Here is an 18897-nt window from a genome sequence, read left to right on the forward strand (position 1 = left end):
CCTCCTTAACCCCCTTTGAAACCCTGGTTATGGCAGGTTTGACACAGAGGGGACTGATCTCTGATATCTACAAAATTTTAAACTCCTACTCAACAGAGACACAAGGCAAACACCTCTATATGGTTAAATGGGAGAAAGCCCTGAAGGAGGAACTCTCCATAGAACAATGGCAGGTGATATGGTCCCAGGCAACGAAAAGCTCAATTTGTACCCTATACAAGGAAAACGCTTACAAAATAATCTTCTTTTGGTACATGACCCCCGACATACTTCATGCCATTTACCCCACTAGCACAGATCGATGCTGGAGGTGCTTGGGGGCCAGGGGTACCCTCCTCCATATCTACTGGGAATGCCCCCAAATTGCCACCTACTGGGGAAAAGTCCAACAGTTACTGACCAATCTCCTGGGAAAAACACTCCCTATGACCCCTAAATTCTTCCTGTTGGGCCTGGCCCCACTAAAGCTTTCCAAAACCAAAAAAAAATTAATACACCACATTCTAACGGCAGCACGATGCCTCATAGCACTGAATTGGAAAAAGAAATCCCCCCCTACCTCTGAAGCACTTTATGCTAGGATTAAAGATATAGAGCTGATGGAGAAGATGACGGCCAGGATGCAAGACAGACTGGAAGCGCATGATAAAGTTTGGGAGCTGTGGCGCCTCCGGGAGGACTCCTTATAAACGAATCATTGACTCACTCAGGTGACTTTAACCCTTTCTTCTTCTCTGTTCTTCTCCTTCTCCCTTTTCCTTCTCTTCCTTTTCTTCAGTTTTTATTACAAATGTTGTCTCTGTTACTGAATACCAGAGGATTGCTCCGGGCGTGTGGTGTTGGGGGGATGTGGTGACCGGGCTGACCTGGGGGCCATAGTCCTCCCCCGACGCGCTGGGGAGAACACTGCACGTACTTGTACTTGTTTGTTTATTATTATGCATCGTGTTTCTCTAACACCTCAATCGTTGTATTCTATGCAATGTAAATTATGGTAACAGAATAAAATAAAAATGTTATTGGAAAGAAATTATACTTCTGTTTTTCAGACTTTTGGATCATTTTATTTATTTACTTACTTTAAGATATTATGATCTATAACCAGAGCATAGTGTGCCGCCATCCTCACAACACTTCTCTCCACACTACCGAAAGGAATGCAGAGGAGGCAACCATATCCTTAACCCTACCCTCACCAGCTCAATAGCCTATACCGCCACTTGTGTGATAGAAACACCTTCATACTGTAAATCCAAGGCATCACCTACAAAACTGGGCAAATAGAGGACAGTGAGCTATCACTTATAAACTTGGGCAAGCTAAAGGGCAGAGAGGGAAATACCACAGAGATCATTCCAAAAAAAATCAGCAACTACTAGGGAAATGTACATATGATCTCATTGAATCTCTACATCTAATAAAACAACTGTATAAGAAAATATGTGTATACATATACTGTAACTGCTTGTTAAAAGTATTTATACATCTCCAGTTACGACTTGAGCAGGCCTGTACTCATTCTATGACATCTAGTAAATCCACAATAATCTCGCTGTTGTCTAACAGTGATTCTAAGAAAGGACTCATATCCCAACCCCAATAATCTCGCTGCTGTCTAATGCCGTGTACATACAATCGGGAAATTCGGCCAGCAAAAGACCGATGAGAGCTTTTGGTCGGAAAATGCGACCGTGTGTATGCTCCATCGGACTTTTGCTGGCCGAATTCCAGCCAGCAAAAGATTAAGTGCAGGTTCTCAATTTTTCGGTCGGAAAAAGTTACGATCGGAAATTCCGATCGTCTGTACACATTCCGACGCGCAAAATTCCTACGCATTCTCAGAAACAATTCGACGCATGCTCGGAAGCATTGAACTCATTTTCTCGGCTCGTCGTAGTGTTGTATGTCACCGCATTCTTGATGGTCGTAAGCTCAGCAAACTTTTGTGTGACCGTCTGTATGCAAGACAAGCTTGAGTGGAATTCCGTAGGAAAAACCATTCAAGATTTTTCCAACGGAAAACCCGCTCGTGTGTACGCGTCATAACAGTGATTCTAAGAAAGGACTCATATCCCAATCCCTGACCCCTGACCCTCTGTCTGGACAGTGCTGATTGGCCCTGTGCTGATCACATGCACCCTCCCAAAAAAAAAAAAACCTCTCTTGAAATACACACCAAACTGAGCATGTGCAGAGTGACTCCAAAGAGTGACTGTATATGCTTTACTGCATATACAGGCTGATTTTACTATTGCGGGTTTAGTAACACTTTAAGTTCTAATTTAATTAGTTTGTTCATTTTGATATCTTTAACCACTTCCATACCGGGCATTTTCACCCCCTTCCTGCCCAAGCCAATTTTCAGCTTTCAGCGCTGTCACACTTTAAATAACAATTGCGCGGTCATACTACACTGTACCCAAATGACATTTTTATCATTTTTTCCCCACTAATAGAGCTTTCTTTTGGTGGTATTTGATCACCTCTGCGGTTTTTATTTCTTGTGCTATAAACAAAACAAGAGTGACAAGTTTGAAAAAAAACACAATATTTTTTACTTTTTGCTATAATAAATATCGAAAAAAAAAATTTTTTTAAACAAATTTTTTCCTCAGTTTAGGCCAATACTTATTCTTCTACATATTTTTGGAAAAAAATATCGCAATAAGCATATATTTATTGGTTTGCGCAAACGTTATAACATCTACAAAAAAAGGGGATAGATTTATAGCATTTTTATTATTTTTTTTTTTTTTACTAGTAATGGCGGCGATCTGCATTTTTTATCATGACTGCGATATTGCGGCGGACACATCGGACAATTTTGACACATTTTTGGGACCATTCACATTTATACAGCGATCCCTGCTATAAAAATGCATTGATTACTGTATAAATGTGACTGGCAATGAAGAGGTTAACCAGGAGGGGGCGCTATAGGGTTAATCGTGTTGCTAGGGAGTGATTCTAACTGTGGGGGGAGGGGACTCACACGGGGAGGAGACCGATCGGTGTTTCTATGTACAAGGAACACACCATCCGTCTCCTCCCATCTGACAGGACGTAGATCTGTGTGTTTACACACACAGACCCACGGTCCTGCTCAGTTACCGGCAATCGCGGGTGCCCGGCAGACATCGCAGCGCACCGGGACTGGAGTGATGCGGTGGGCGCGCGCCCCCTGGGCTGCCTGGAAGGCTGTGCCGTCATATGACGGTGGCCCAGAACAACAGCTGCACCGTCCCGCCGTCATATGACGGCGGGCGGGCAGCAAGTGCTTAAAGAACACTTCAATGAGAACAACACAAAGGCGGTCTCCTTTTCAAGATGGTGGCTTTCTGGTTAGCTCCGCCCTAAACTGTTTTGGAGTCACTGACCCGGTACAAACATGCAGATTAGAAAATTCTGAAAGAGAAATTTCCTTTTAAAGGGTATCTAAACCTTAGAACAATATTTTATTGCAGCTTACCAGTCCTTAGATGTGGTGGCTGCATTAGATTTCTTTTTTCAGTACAGAAAAATACCTGTTGATCCTACTAGAATTTTATTTTCCTTGTAACTTTCCGCACACTGAATTGATATTCGAAAAAAACAGCAATCTTCTTCTTTGTGATTTGGACTACAAGACACTTCCCCATGTAATTGAGATAAAGAGAGGGGATGTTTTTGTAGTCCAAATCAGGAGACCAGTCAAGGGTGGCAATGCTGCTCCTCCATAGATAGAGCACAGTGAGTGATCATTGTCACCTTAGGATAGAAATTGTGTTATTGGCCGAATCACAGGGTGAAAATAAAGCAACTAAAAAAAAAAAAAAAAAGAGAGACCTAACTCAGTCACCCCATTTAAGGTAAGCTGCGATATTTAACATTTTTGTTATCGGGTTTAGGTACACTTTATGTTTCTCCCATATTGATACTTACCATGTAAATTAAGTTAAAAGTATCAAAATTTCACAAGGACAATAAGTTGCAGGATTAGTACAGCCCTGTCAGATCAAGTTTTTCATGTTAGTTTTAGCTCGCCAGTGTTTGGCTTTTCTAAAAACAGGATATGGTTTTTCAAAAGCCACCTTCAATATTCTTAGTTTCATTGTCCTTTAAATCGACTGACAGAGCTGCTTCAGTGAAGCCAAAAATTGTGAAGTTTAACCCTTTTTCTACCGGAGAAATCTTTCATTCATTTATTTTGTATTACTGTAGCAAGAAAGTGTTTTCCAATAAAAAACAAGTCCAGTTTATTCTTTGTTTCCAGGGCAATTGTTTTACATTTTTTACACACATGTTAAAACCAGAATTGTTGCTAGAAATTACTTTAAACCCCCAAAACAATCTTATTATTTCTAATAATTGTATTATTTTTTTAAAGGCAGAGACCCTAAAAAATAAAATGGGAGCAGTGCAATGTTTTTGCTTCACAATATTTGTGCAACTGTTTATCAAACACATCCTTTCAGAAAAAATACACTACAATGATTTTAACGCATTTAATGCACGTGTTTACATTCTCACATTTCACAATTTCACATTTTTTTCAAACTCTTGACATTTTTCCAAAGCTTGCACTTCCTCTGAGGTCACTTCTATCTTCTTCTTTGGGCTTTTATGTGCACTTCACCGTGTTACAGTGCATTTTCGTGTATTTACAGACATTTGCATGCCTTTCTTTGCATTTGCAGTGCAAAAAAATTTACTTTTTTTTTTACTGCACTGCACTGCACTGTAATAGTGTGAACTATGCCCATAGGATAACTTGGATCTATGCAGTTGGACTGCAGTCAAAAATGCATTCCACTCCATCTGGGCCCTTACAGGTCATCAGTTTAACGTTAATTTATCAGTATATGATGTATTTAGCAGACTTTTAAGGTACCCAAAGCAACACATCCATAACACATGACTTTATCAATAACACAATAAAATATATTTTTAAAAGTTCCCATAGTGTACATCAGTCACATCCTTGATATAATCCCGGACTTGTTTAGAACCTCCATCCACTAGTACCTTTTACCTCTCGTAATATTTTTAAATACACTTATATGATTCTACCAGGGTAAGGGAATGAAGGGCGCTCTGGATGACAGAACTGGCCAGAGATAATGTTTGCAATGTAGGTGGACACAGTTATCGGCATGAAGAAGGAGCCAATTAACGCTCCAAACTGCGTCCTACCCCTTTGACGTCACTTCCGGGCACCTGCATTCCACGCTGGCCCTGGGTGCCTTCCGCTGACATCACATCTGGGTCCTGCGTTCCATGCTGGTCCTGGCAGCACGGTAATCCTTCCTGGTCCTTTCTCCTGCGGTCCCCCTCCTGTTGCTGGACTCACTGTCACATCTATATGATGAGCCTTGCTTTATTTTAATGCCATTAAGTGCATTTTTATCCATTGGCAATTAAAGTGGTTGTAAACTAGGGATGAGCCGAACACCCTCCTGTTCGGTTCGCACCAGAACTTGCGAACAGGCAAAAAATTTGTTCGAACACGCGAACACCATTAAAATCTATGGGACATGAACATGAATAATCAAAAGTGCTAACTTTAAAGGCTTATATGCAAGTTATTGTCATAAAAAGTGTTTGGGGACCTGGGTCCTGCCCCAGGGGACATGTATCAATGCAAAAAAAAGTTTTAAAAATGGACGTTTTTTCAAGAGCAGTGATTTTAATAATGCCTAAAGTCAAACAATAAAAGTGTAATATCCCTTAAATTTCGTACCTGGGGGGTGTCTATAGTATCCCTGTAAAGGGGCGCATGTTTCCCGTGTTTAGAACAGTCTGACAGCAAAATGACATTTCAAAGGAAAAAAAGTCATTTAAAACTACTCGCGGCTATTAATGACTTGCCGGTCCGACAATACACATAAAAGTTAATTGATAAAAACGGCATGGGAATTCCCCACAGGGGAATCCCGAACCAAAATTTAAAAAAAAATGACATGGGGGGGTCCCCCTAAATTCCATACCAGGCCCTTCAGGTCTGGTGTGGATATTAAGGGGAACCCTGGCCAAAATTTTAAAAAAATGGTGTGGGGTCCCCCTAAAAATCCATACCAGACCCTTATCCGAGCACGCAACCTGGCAGGCCGCAGGCAAAGAGGGGGGGACGAGAGAGCTCCCCCCCTCCTGAACCGTACCAGGCCACATGCCCTCAACATTGGGAGGGTGCTTTGGGGTAGCCCCCCAAAACACCTTGTCCCCATGTTGATGAGGACAAGGGCCTCATCCCCACAACCCTGGCCGGTGGTTGTGGGGGTCTGCGGGTGGGGGGCTTATCGGAATCTGGAAGCCCCCTTTGACAAGGGGACCCCCGATCCTGGCCCTCCCCCCTGTGTGAAATGGTAAGGGGGTATAAAAGTACCCCTACCATTTCACTAAAAAAGTGTCAAAAATGTTAAAAATGACAAGAGACAGTTTTTGACAATTCCTTTATTTAAATGCTTTTTCTTTCTTCTATCTTCTTCCTTCTATCTTCCTTAGGTGTCTTCCTCCATCTTCTTCTTCTTCTGGTTCTTCTGGTTCTTCTGGTTCTTCCTCCGGAGTTCTCGTCCGGCATCTTCCTCCGCGGCGTCGGCGTCTTCTTCCTTTCTTCTCCGGGCCGCTCTGCATCCATGATGGCATAGAGGGAGGCTCCCGCTGTGTGACACTTCTCTCTTCATCTTCTTCTCTTCATCTTCTTCTCTTCATCTTCTTGTCTTCATCTTCTTTTCGGGCCGCTCCGCATCCATAATGGCATGGAGGGAGGCTCCCGCTGTGTGACGCTTCTCCTCTTCTGACGGTTCTTAAATAACGGGGGGCAGGGCCACCCGGTGACCCCGCCCCCCCTGACGCACGGTGACTTGACGGGACTTCCCTGTGACATCATGGGGAAAGCCACAGGGAAGTCCCGTCAAGTACCCGTGCGTCAGAGGGGGCGGGGTCAATGGGTGGCCCCGCCCCCGTTATTTAAGAACCGTCAGAAGAGGAGAAGCGTCACACAGCGGGAGCTTCCCTCCATGCCATCATGGATGCGGAGTGGCCCGAAAAGAAGATGAAGACAAGAAGATGAAGAGAAGAAGATGAAGAGAAGAAGATGAAGAGAGAAGCGTCACACAGCGGGAGCCTCCCTCCATGCCATCATGGATGCGGAGCGGCCCGAGGAGAAGAAGGGAAGAAGACGTCAACGCCGCGGAGGAAGATGCCGGACGAGAACACCGGAGGAAGAACCAGAAGAACCAGAAGAAGAAGATGGAGGAAGAAACCGAAGGAAGATAGAAGAAAGAAGAAGCATTTAAATAAAGAAATTGTCAAAAACTGTCTCTTGTCATTTTTAATATTTTTGAGTTTTTTTGTGAAATGGTAGGCGTACTTTTGTACCCCCTTACCATTTCACACAGGGGGGAGGGCCGGGATCTGGGGGTCCCCTTGTTAAAGGGGGCTTCCAAATTCCGATATGCCCCTCGCCCGCAGACCCCCACAACCACCGGCCAGGATTGTGGGGATGAGGCCCTTGTCCCCATCAACATGGGGACAAGGTGTTTTGGGGGGCTACCCCAAAGCACCCTCCCAATGTTGAGGGCATGTGGCCTGGTACGGTTCAGGAGGGGGGGGCGCTCTCTCATCCCCTCCTCTTTTCCTGCAGCCTGCCAGGTTGCGTGCTCGGATAAGGGTCTGGTATGGATTCATGGGGGACCCCACACCGTTTTTTTTTTTAATTTTGGCCGGGGTTCCCCTTAATATCCATACCAGACCTGAAGGGCCTGGTATGGAATTTAGGGGTCCCCCACGTCATTTTTTTTTTAAATTTTGGTTTGGGGTTCCCCTGCGAGGAATTCCCATGCCGTTTTTATCAATGAACTTTTATGTGTATTGTCGGACCGGCAATTCATTAATAGCCGCGAGTAGTTTGAATGACTTTTTTTCCTTTGAAATGTCATTTTGCTGTCAGACTGTTCTAAACACGGGAAACATGCGCCCCTTTACAGGCATACTATAGACACCCCCCAGGTACGAATTTTAAAGGGATATTACACTTTTATTGTTTGACTTTAAGCATTATTAAAATCACTTCTCCCGAAAAAACGGCCGTTTTTAAAACTTTTTTTTGCATTGATCCATGTCCCCTGGGGCAGGACCCAGGTCCCCAAACACTTTTTATGACAATACCATGAATATTAGCCTTTAAAATTAGCACTTTTGATTTCTCCCATAGACTTTTAAAGGGTGTTCCGTGGCATTCGAATTTGCTGCGAACACCCCAAATTGTTCAGCGAACTTGCGAACAGCCGATGTTCGAGTCGAACATTCGAACATAAGTTCGACTCGAACTCGAAGCTCATCCCTATTGTAAACCCACAAAAAAAAAAACCTGCAAGACAAAGGCATAATGAGCTAGTATGCATGCTATGCATAGCATACTAGCTCATTATGAAATACTTAGATCAAAGTCCTGGCACACTGCTCTGCCCAGCGACATGTCTCCCGGAGTTATTTCCGGGTATCGCAGGCTCCAGCGCTGTGATTATCCGGAGCTTCGATGATGTCCCCCTGCGAATGCGCCCAAGAGCTACCGTTAACGGCACATCAGCTGAAGCAATGGCACAAGCGAGCCGTTGCTTCAGTACGCATGTGCCGATGATGTCTGATACAGTGGATATCCACGGTAGCTACAGGTAAGCCTTATTATATTACAGAGTGGCCCGATCCTCCTCTTCTGGGGTACCCCGGCGGCGCTCCTGGCTCCTCCTCTTCATTGAGTGCCCCCACAGAGAACCGCTTTGCCAGGGGGGCACTCGTGCGGGCACGTTCCCTGTTGCTGCGTCTATTGAAACAGACAGCAGGACTCGGCCCCGCCCCCCTGTCGCATGTCACTGGATTTGATTGACAGCAGCGGGAGCCATCCAATGAGAACCCGAGACAGTGGCTGGATCTGCTGAGCTCGTACTAGACGCTGGAACGATTGGGTTCAGGTAAGAAGAAGGGGGCACAGCAGGTTTTTCACCTTAAAGCGGACTTCCGCCTGGGGAAAAAAAAATCAAAAGTCAGCAGCTACAAATACAGTAGCTGCTGACTTTTAATATAAGGACACTTACCTGTCCAGGGAGCCCACAATGTCGGCACCCAAAGCCGACGTGTCCCTCGGCTTTGGGCGCAAGCGCCGGCATCCTTACTAAGGGAAACAGGAAGTGAAGTTTCCTACTGCGCATGCGCGAGTCGCACTGCATGTTCTGAATGGTCGATGCTGTGTTCTGGGACCTGTGTGTCTCCCAGAAGGCAGCGGGGGGAGAAGGAGGGGCCGGACATTGCGTAGTTCGGTTGCGACAGTCTTTCCCCAGAAGTGGGAGCAATTACCTGGATTTGACAGGTATCCACTCCCCCCTCTCCTCTGAAAGGTGCCAAATGTGGCACCGGAGGGGGGGAGGAATCCGATCCGCAGAAGTTCCATTTCTGGGTGGAACTCCTCTTTAATGCATAGAATGCATTAAGGTGAAAAACCTTGAGACTTTACAACACCTTTAAGACTCCTTTAAGACTTGGAGATGGAACATCTTTCTGCTGCTAAACACTGTCCCTAGCAGACGTGTAACCTGTCCCTACACGAGCCACTTGCATAAAGCACTCCAAGCCCGGGAGTCGGAGTCTAAAATAGACTCTGCCTAACCCAAGATGGTCGTCAAAGTCACATGGGACACCAGCATAGCTCCCAACTGTCCCTGATTTCGAGGGACTGTTCCTGATTTGGCACAAAGTCCCTCTGTCCCTTTTTCCTCCTCATTTGTCCCTCATTTTGGTCTGACCTATATAATTGTATATAAAATGCACTATTTATCTTTCAAAAAGTGTGTCTCAGTGCTAAACCTTTCATCCAATTTCTCAATTTCTGTATTTGTAAATTTCAAAAGCCAGTAAAAAGGAATGTGGTGTAAAAAAAAAAACACTTGTGGGTATAATAATCATTTTTTTTGTACAGTATATTACAAAAGTGAGTACACCCCTCACAATTTTGTAAATATTTTATTATATCTTTTCATGTGACAACACTGAAGAAATTACAATTTGGGAAGGCATGGTTCAGATGGGTGGACTCTGAGAACACACTGGAAGAGGAGGGGACATAGACCATTAGATAGTCAAGACCGTTTTTGTCACCTTATGGAAGGAAAAGGGAAGATAGCGGGCATACTCCTCTCACTGTAAACAGGCTCGGTTTCTCATGTATTATTAAGCACAATACTGAATGCTGACATCCCCGGGGATGGGGGGGTTCTTTTTCTTGGTTGATTTGTACAGAAGAGGGCATCTCCCCCTTGGAGAGACAGTCTTTTTCTCCCCCGGAGGGAGCAACTGGTTGGGGGGTGGGAGAAGGGGTGCGTTATCTCTTTGTTATGAGATATGTATTTTTTACTACTTGGCTGTTTAATAAAAGAAAAGCACATATACTGCAATATAGGGTAGAGTTGAAGACCCAAATTAATCATTTAGGATAGATGGATATCTGTACTGATGTTGAAATGGATGTCTGATTTATGCTCTAAAAAACAAAGATGTAACCCCTATCTGATGTAATGTATGATTTTTTTTTGTGCACAATAAAAATTTTCTTCAAAAAAAAAAAGATGATGCACAAGAAAGCCTGCAAACAATTAGCTGAAGAAAAGCAGACTAGGGACATGGATTACTAGAACCTTGTCCTGTGGTCTGATGAGACCAAGATAAACTTATTTGGTTCAGATGGTGTCAAGCGTGTGTGGCGGCAACCAGGTGAGCAGTACAAAGACAAGTGTGTCTTGCCTACAATCAAGCATGGTGGTGAGTGTCATGGTCTGGGGCTGCATGACTGCTGCCGGCACTGGGGACTACAGTTCATTGAGAGAACCATAAATGCCAACATGTACTGTGACATACTGAAGCAGAGCATGGTCCCCTCCCTTCGGAGACTGGGCCGCAGGGCAGTATTGCAACATAACGACCCCAAAAACACCTCCAAGATGACCACTGCCTTGCTAAAGAAGCTGAGGATAAAGCTGATGGACTGGTCAAGCATGTCTCTAGAACTAAACCCTATTGAGCATCTGTTTGGCATCCTCAAACAGAAGGTGGAGGAATGCAAGGTCTCTAACATCCACCATCCATGATGTCGTCATGGAGGAGTGGAAGAGGACCCCAGTGGCAACCTGTGAAGCTCTGGTGAACTCCATGCCCAAGAGGGTTAAGGCAGTGCTGGAAAATAATGGTGGCCATACAAAATATTGACACTTTGGGCCCAATTTGGACATTTTCACTTAGGGGTGTACCAGGGACATGCAGTCAGGGGAGGCAGGTGAAGCAGGGCCTAACCTACCATTAACATTAAAAAAAACCCCCAAAAAAACAAGGGTCGTAGCTCAGCGACCTGGGGTCACAGAGACCCCAAATTTGGGGGGGGGGGTGATTTAACCGAAGTCCTCCCTCTGCCACTGGTAAAAATTTGGCTTCTATGACCTATGTTTCCAGAGATATGGGGCTCCTTGCACAGCCTGTTAGAAGCTAACTCTCTTAACTAGAAGGAAAAAATGTGTTTATGTGTAAAAGATTTACCCACAAGCCCATGTTTTTCTTACACAGTTAAAGGGTTTGTAAACCCTTGTTTTTTTGTTTTTTTTTTTCTACATAACAAACATATCATACTTACCTCCACTGTGCAGTTCGTTTTGCACAGAGCGGCCCCGATCACTGTCTTCTGGGGTCCCTCGGTGGCTATCACGGCTCCTCCCCGCATCGGTAAATCCCCTGGGAGAAGCGCTCTCCTTTGGGGTTACCTTGCAGGCGCCCGAGTCGAGCATTTGCGTCTATAGACACAGGATACTGGACTCGGCCCCGCCCCCGCCCCCGCATCATTGGATTTGATTGACAACAGTGGGAGCCAATGGCTGCGCTGCTACCATTCTATCCAATCAAGAGCCAAGAACCCCGGGCAGAGAGAAAGAGCGCGTCTTCGCCAAGGGAACGAAGGGCTCGGGTGAGTAAAATGGGGGGGGGGGGGGGGCCAATCAGTGCCAGAAGTTTTTTAACCTTAATACATAGGATGCATTAAGGTGAAAAAACACAAGGGTTTACAACCTCTTTAAGAGGGACTGATTCTGTTTAAAAGGTACTGTTATATTCAAGCTAAATCATATTTTTATTTACTATGTGTTATAACTTAATAATTTATTATTTATCTATTTACTGTGAAATTACTGGTTGGTCAGTACTTTGTCCATTAAGCCACCTGCTTGAGTACAGATTTGAAAATATAATAAATTGCCTTAAAAACAATATATAATAATTATTTGTATATTACTTACTTATGGTAATTAACCCCTTGCCACCCAGGCCAATTCTGACACTTCTCTCCTACATGTAAAAATCATAATTTTTTGCTAGCAAATTACTCAGAACCCCCAAACATTATATATATTGTTTTAACAGACACCCTAGGGAATAAAATGGTGATCGTTGCAACTTTTTATGTCACACGGTATTTGTGCAGCAATTTTTTTAAACGCTTTTTTGGGGGGGAAAAAACTGTTTCATAAATAAAATAAAAAAACACTAAAGCTAGCGTGAATTTTTTTTTATAATATGAAAGATGATGTTAGGCCGAGTAAATAGATACCTAACATGACACACTTTAAAATTGCGCACACTTGTAAAATGGCACCAAACTTCAGTACTTATAAATCTCCATAGGTGATGCTTTAACCCTTTCATGACTAATGCCCCGTACATACGGTCGGACTTTGTTCGGACATTCCGACAACAAAATCCTAGGATTTTTTCCGACGGATGTTGGCTCAAACTTGTTTTGCGTACACACGGTCGCACAAAGTTGTCGGAATTTCCAATCGCCAACCACGCGGTCATGTACACCACGTACGACGAGACTAGAAAAGGCCGGTTCAGAACCAAGTGCGGCACCCTTTGGGCTCCTTTTGCTAATCTCGTGTTAGTAAAAGTTTGGTGAGAGACGATTCGCGCTTTTTCAGACTCGTGGCTTTCAGATCGTTTTCTGCCGTTCAGTTTGTGCTTGTGGGTTTGTATCTGCTCTTTAGTGCATGCAGCAAGTTCCGCGTGACTTTAATTAGTCATTGTATTCTTGTTCGTTCGTTACTGTTTTTCAGGTCACTCTTCACAGGCCTTGCTGTTCTTCAGTGCGTTCTGTTACTTCGTTCTGAGCAGCCGACCGTTTTCTAGCCATGTTGCGTATGCGTACTCCTCGTAGAGTTCGTGCTGTGCGGGGGCTTGGTGTTGGGGTCCTGACCTTGACACAAGTCCAGTCCATGAACAGGGTGGGGAGGAGTTCATGGACCAAGAATTGGTTGCTTCAGCGTGACCAGTTCTCTCATATGCCTTTGCTCCGTGAGATCCGTGAGAATAATCCTGATGATTTCAGGAACTTTCTCAGGATGACGGACCCCGTATTTCACCGTCTGTTGGCTTCGCTGACCCCTTATATTAGCAGGCAGGATACCTGCATGAGGCAAGCCATCACTCCGGAGCAGAGGATGGTCGCTACCCTGCGGTACTTGGCGACGGGGAGAAGTCTGCAGGACTTGAAGTTCTCGACAGGCATCTCCCCCCAGGCTCTGGGGATCATTATCCCAGAGACCTGTTCTGCCATCATCCAGGTCCTACAGAAGGAGTATATGAAGGTAAGATTTATCCTTTAATATCACATTTTATTGTATTGAATGTTTGCTAATATATTGTATTTCTTTCCTCATTCCCTAATTACCATGATTGTAATATGCTGTGAATGTCCCCTTTCTCCTCATGCATGCTGGATTTTTATGTAATTATTATTTTAGGTCCTTCATACATATTTGCCCTTCAATAACCTCCCCAGCATGGTGTCTCCTGGCCCTATATTCACCTCATGTAGTCACTTAACAATGTATTTTATCAGCTCCATAGTAGTGCTTTACCCCAAACACCCCCTAAAATGTTTTGAAATGTTATTTTTTCTTTAAATTCAGGCAGAGTGCCAGAGGTTTTTTTTTTGTGGTGTCCCCAAATAATTTTTAGTAACCCTCCCTCCCCCAACTGCTAACTCAGCTGATCCCAATTCTCTATCTATCCTCAATCCTCTATCTGCTGACTTTGCAAAACCCATACACACTATACCCATCTCTTTTGTGGTCAGATTTATGGATGAATTCCCCAAAGCATGTAGTGCAAGGGCCTGCCTGTATACTTTCAAATGGTACTGTTTAAAGTTTTTGGATCCTATTATTATCTTGATAGGTAATAGCAGAATGCCGAAATGTCCTCAAATGTGTACAGTGTGTATTTCTATCTTTGTATTATGACACTTCTTACCTGTCCAGTGGGCTGCCAATAGTGTAACTAAGGAGGGGCTGTTCCAAGTAATACCCATTATTTAGGCATTCATCTCTCAATGAAGTGAAGAGGGTTACCTGTCCAAGATTTCCACACACCCCATAATGTTAGAAATGGCCCATGAGAGGGGGGGGGGATATGATAGGTGTACCTTATACTTTGGCGTTGTTAAATTCCCCTTAATAAATGCTATCTGGAGGTTGACCCATAATGTTTGTGTCTAATCTGCTTGCCATGTTTCTGATCAAAAATAGTAATGTTTATTGTTTTTTCCTCAACAGTTTCCTTCCATGCCACAGGAATGGCAGACTGTGGCCTCCCACTTTGCCCAGCGGTGGGACTTTCCTAACTGCGGAGGGGCAATTGATGGGAAACACGTCCACATCGTCCCACCACCCAACTCGGGGTCATACTATTTCCACTATAAGGGGTTCAATAGTATAGTGATGTTGGCGGTGGTGTCGGCTAATTACGACTTCCTGTATGTGGACGTGGGGAAGAATGGCCGGATGTCCGATGGTGGAGTCATCGCCCAGACGGAGTTTTACAGGCGTCTCCAGAATGGCAGCTTGGACTTGCCAGCTCCAGAGGACAATGTGGAAGGACTCCCATTCGTGTTCGTTGCTGATGAAGCGTTTGAGCTGGGGGACCACCTGATGCGGCCATTCCCGATGAGGACCCTCACCCCGGAACAGAGGGTTTTTAATTACCGGCTGGCCAGAGCCCGAAGAGTGGTGGAGAACACATTTGGAATCCTGGCCAGCCGGTTCTGCCTATTTATGACACCCATCCATATGGCGGAGTATAAACTGAACCATATTATACTGGCGTGCTGTATTCTCCATAACTTTTTAAGGAAACATTCGGCCAACTATGCTGGCTCAGCTGGGCCTGAGGCCGGAATGATACATGAAACAACACTGACGGCGCTTGAAAGCGGCCGTCCTGGCTTGCCCTCTGTAAGGTACCTGGTAGTTGAGCCTGACTGGTGGAAGGAGACCTCTCTTAAGCGCTGGTTCAGGAGCCACTGAAGTGGGAACAGTGGTCTCTTGAGCACAGTGGGTAGGAGGGCCTGATGCAGGTCCAGCAGAAGCAGATGATGATCTGGAAGGATGCCCCTCAGGGATGGCTGAGCTGCGGATGCGGGTAGGCAGATGTAGGCCGGTAGGCAGGCAGGTAGCTGAGAAGGCAGCAGCAGGATGCTTGATAAGCAGGCTGGAAGCAGCGTCACAGGACACAGGCAAAAGCAAAGTCAGACAGTCCGTTCAGCAGGAGATCAGGTAGATGTGAACAAAGGGGTGATCCAGGAATGGTCAGGCAGGCAGGAGTTCGGCAACAGGTAATCAGATAAGCAGGGTCAGACAAGCTGGGTCGGATTGGAGACTGGAGAATAGTCAGACGTAGCCGGGTCACTAGCAAATACAAATCAAGCGGAGAACAGGAACTCAGGTACAGAGCTGCAGACAAACAGCACCTGACAGAAGCACCTGTCATCCTTTTAAAGGGCCCTTGGCGCCAAACAGCGCTAGCGCGAACGGGCGCGAACGCGCGTACGGGCACACGCGGGAGCGCTCTGGCGCCCCCTGGTGGGAAATGAAGCAGAATTGTCCTGGAAGAGCTTCTTGTGCACCTGCGTGCACGCATATTTGCCCGACGGCCACTGATATGCCCCTGACATTGCCCCCTCCCAACGGGCAGCCTCCGGATGCCCAGAATACCCTTCTTTTCAGGATGAGCAGAGAAGTAAGCATGGATTAAACGTCTGGCATGAATATTACAGTCAGGTTCCCACTAATTATTTTCAGGACCATACCCCTTCCATTTAATCAAAAACTGTACTTGCCCAGATCTCTTTCTGCAATCAAGGATGGCCTCCACTTCATATTCTTCGTTGCCGTCCACCAGAACCGGTTCAGGGACCCTGGTGCCCCTGTCAGGAAAAGGATCATCTACAGCAGGTTTCAAGAGTGACACGTGAAACACAGGGTGGATCTTGAGTGAATCAGGTAAACACAATTCATAAGACACCTCATTAATCTTCCTTTTCACAGGGAAAGGCCCAATGAACTTAGGAGCAAGCTTCTTAGTAGGACAGGTTAATCTAATATTATCAGTAGACAGCCATACCTTGTCACCAAGCTGAAGGTTTAGATCTCCTCTTCTTTTCTGATCAAAGAACCTTTTGTTGTCCGCTTGTGCCTTGGATATCGCTTCCCGTAAGATTTGGTTATTACGACTAAGGAACTGCACTGTGTCCTGGACCGCTGGAACTGGGGATTCTGAAAGAAAATCTGGTAAAAAAGATGCATGAAAACCATAGTTGGAAAAGAAAGGGGATTGACTGGCAGCAGAGTGGCTGGCATTGTTATAAGTGAATTCCGCTAGGGGCAACAGAGATACCCAATCATCCTGCACAAAAGATGTAAAACACCTTATGTACTGCTCCAGTGTCTGATTTGTCCTTTCAGTTTGCCCATTTGTTTGGGGATGGTATGCTGAGGACAGGGCTAGTTCAATCTTCAGGATCTCACAAAGCGCTTTCCAAAAACGTGATGTAAACTGTACCCCCCTATCGGACACTATATTTGCAGGGATTCCATGTAGCCTGACAATCTCCTTAATGAACACACGGGCCGTCTCCACAGCAGAGGGTGTTCCTTTTAGGGGCACAAAGTGGGCCATTTTGGACAGCCGGTCGACAACCACAAGGATCGCCGAACATCCTTCGGAGCAAGGCAGTTCTACTATAAAGTCCATTGCTATCATTTTCCAGGGCCTATCTGGTATAGGCAACGGTCTCAGTAATCCCCAAGCTCTGTTCCTGGGAGTCTTATTCTGGATGCAGACAGAACATGAGTTGACATATTTCTTGCAGAATTCCTTTAGATTAGGCCACCAAAAGGTGCGCTGCACCAGCTCAAGGGTCTCACGTACCCCAAAATGTCCTGCAAGTGGGTGGTCATGCAGAAGTGTCAGCACCTTGACTCGGGCGCTCTCCGGTACGAAAATTTGACTTCCTCTCCACAAAAGTCCATCACGAGGTGTTAAAGAGGATCCCTGAAGGCTTGAAGGTTCTGGAGATGCTTCTCTGATCATGGACAGAAGATCTGTTTGGAGAAGAAGGAAGCTATTTGCCGGCAAAATAGTGTCAGGTACAGAAAAGTCTTTAGGGTTATCAAACATGCGCGACAGCGCGTCTGGTTTTACGTTCTTGGATCCGGGCCGGTATGTAATGTGGAAACAGAACCGTGTGAAAAATAGAGCCCAACGGGCCTGTCTGGGTTTTAACCTCTTGGCAGATCTTAAATACTCAAGATTCTTGTGGTCTGTATAAATCAGTACTGGATGAACTGCGCCTTCTAGCAAGTACCTCCATTCCTCCAAAGCTGTCTTGATAGCGAGTAGCTCTCGATCTCCCACATCATAGTTCCGCTCAGCCGGTGAAAGTTTCCTAGAAAAGAAACCTACGGGGTGCATCAGGTCCTTGTTGCCTTGTCGCTGGGAAATAACAGCACCCACGGCTACTTCGGACGCATCAACCTCCAGGATAAAAGGTAAGGATTGATCCGGATGGCTAAGGATCGGAGCTGATGTAAAACGTTTCTTTAATTCTTCAAAGGCCCTCTGGGCTTCTGGGTTCCAATGGAAGCGAGAGTTCTGCTTGGTTAGCTGCGTGATGGGGGAGATGATAGCAGAAAACCCCCTAATGAACTTCCTATAAAAGTTTGCGAACCCAATGAAGCGTTGTACGCCCTTTTTGTACATGGGAGCTGGCCACTCTAACACAGCAGATACCTTCTGAGGATCCATTTTGATGCCGGTTGGGGAGATGACTAACCCCAGGAACTGAATCTCCTTCTGTTCGAATTCGCACTTCTCTGCCTTAGCATACAGTCTGTGCAAACGGAGTCGGGTCAAGACTTTACGGACATGTTCCCTATGTTGCTCAAGTGAACTGGAGAAGATTAGAATGTCATCCAGATAGACAATTAAAAAGATGTCCAGGAAATCTCTAAACACATCGTTGACCAGATGCTGGAACGTGGCGGGAGCATTGCATAGACCAAAGGGCATGACGAGATATTCATAGTGTCCGAAACGGGTCCTGAAAGCCGTTTTCCACTCGTCCCCTGCCCGAATGCGGACCAGATTGTAGGCCCCCCTCAGATCCAGCTTGGTAAAGATAGTAGCAGACCTCAGCTTCTGGAACAGTTCAGGTATCAGTGGCAGCGGGTAACGGTTTTTTACTGTAATGTTGTTTAGTTCCCGGTAGTCCACACAGGGGCGAAGAGACTGATCCTTCTTGGAAACAAAAAATATTCCGGCACCAGCTGGTGAAGTGGAAGGTCGGATGAAGCCTTTTTCAAGGTTTTCATTTATGTAAACCTTAAGTGCCTCTTGCTCTTTTTCGGACAGCGGAAAAATGCGCCCAAAAGGAATCTCGGCCCCAGGAAGCAGCTCAATTGGGCAATCATAGGGACGATGGGGAGGCAAGGTGTCTGCCCCCTTCTTGCTGAACACATCCGCAAACTCCCGATAGATCTCTGGTACATCTTG

Source organism: Aquarana catesbeiana, linkage group LG06 (genome assembly GCF_042186555.1).
Source record: "Aquarana catesbeiana isolate 2022-GZ linkage group LG06, ASM4218655v1, whole genome shotgun sequence".
NCBI lineage: Eukaryota > Metazoa > Chordata > Amphibia > Anura > Ranidae > Aquarana > Aquarana catesbeiana.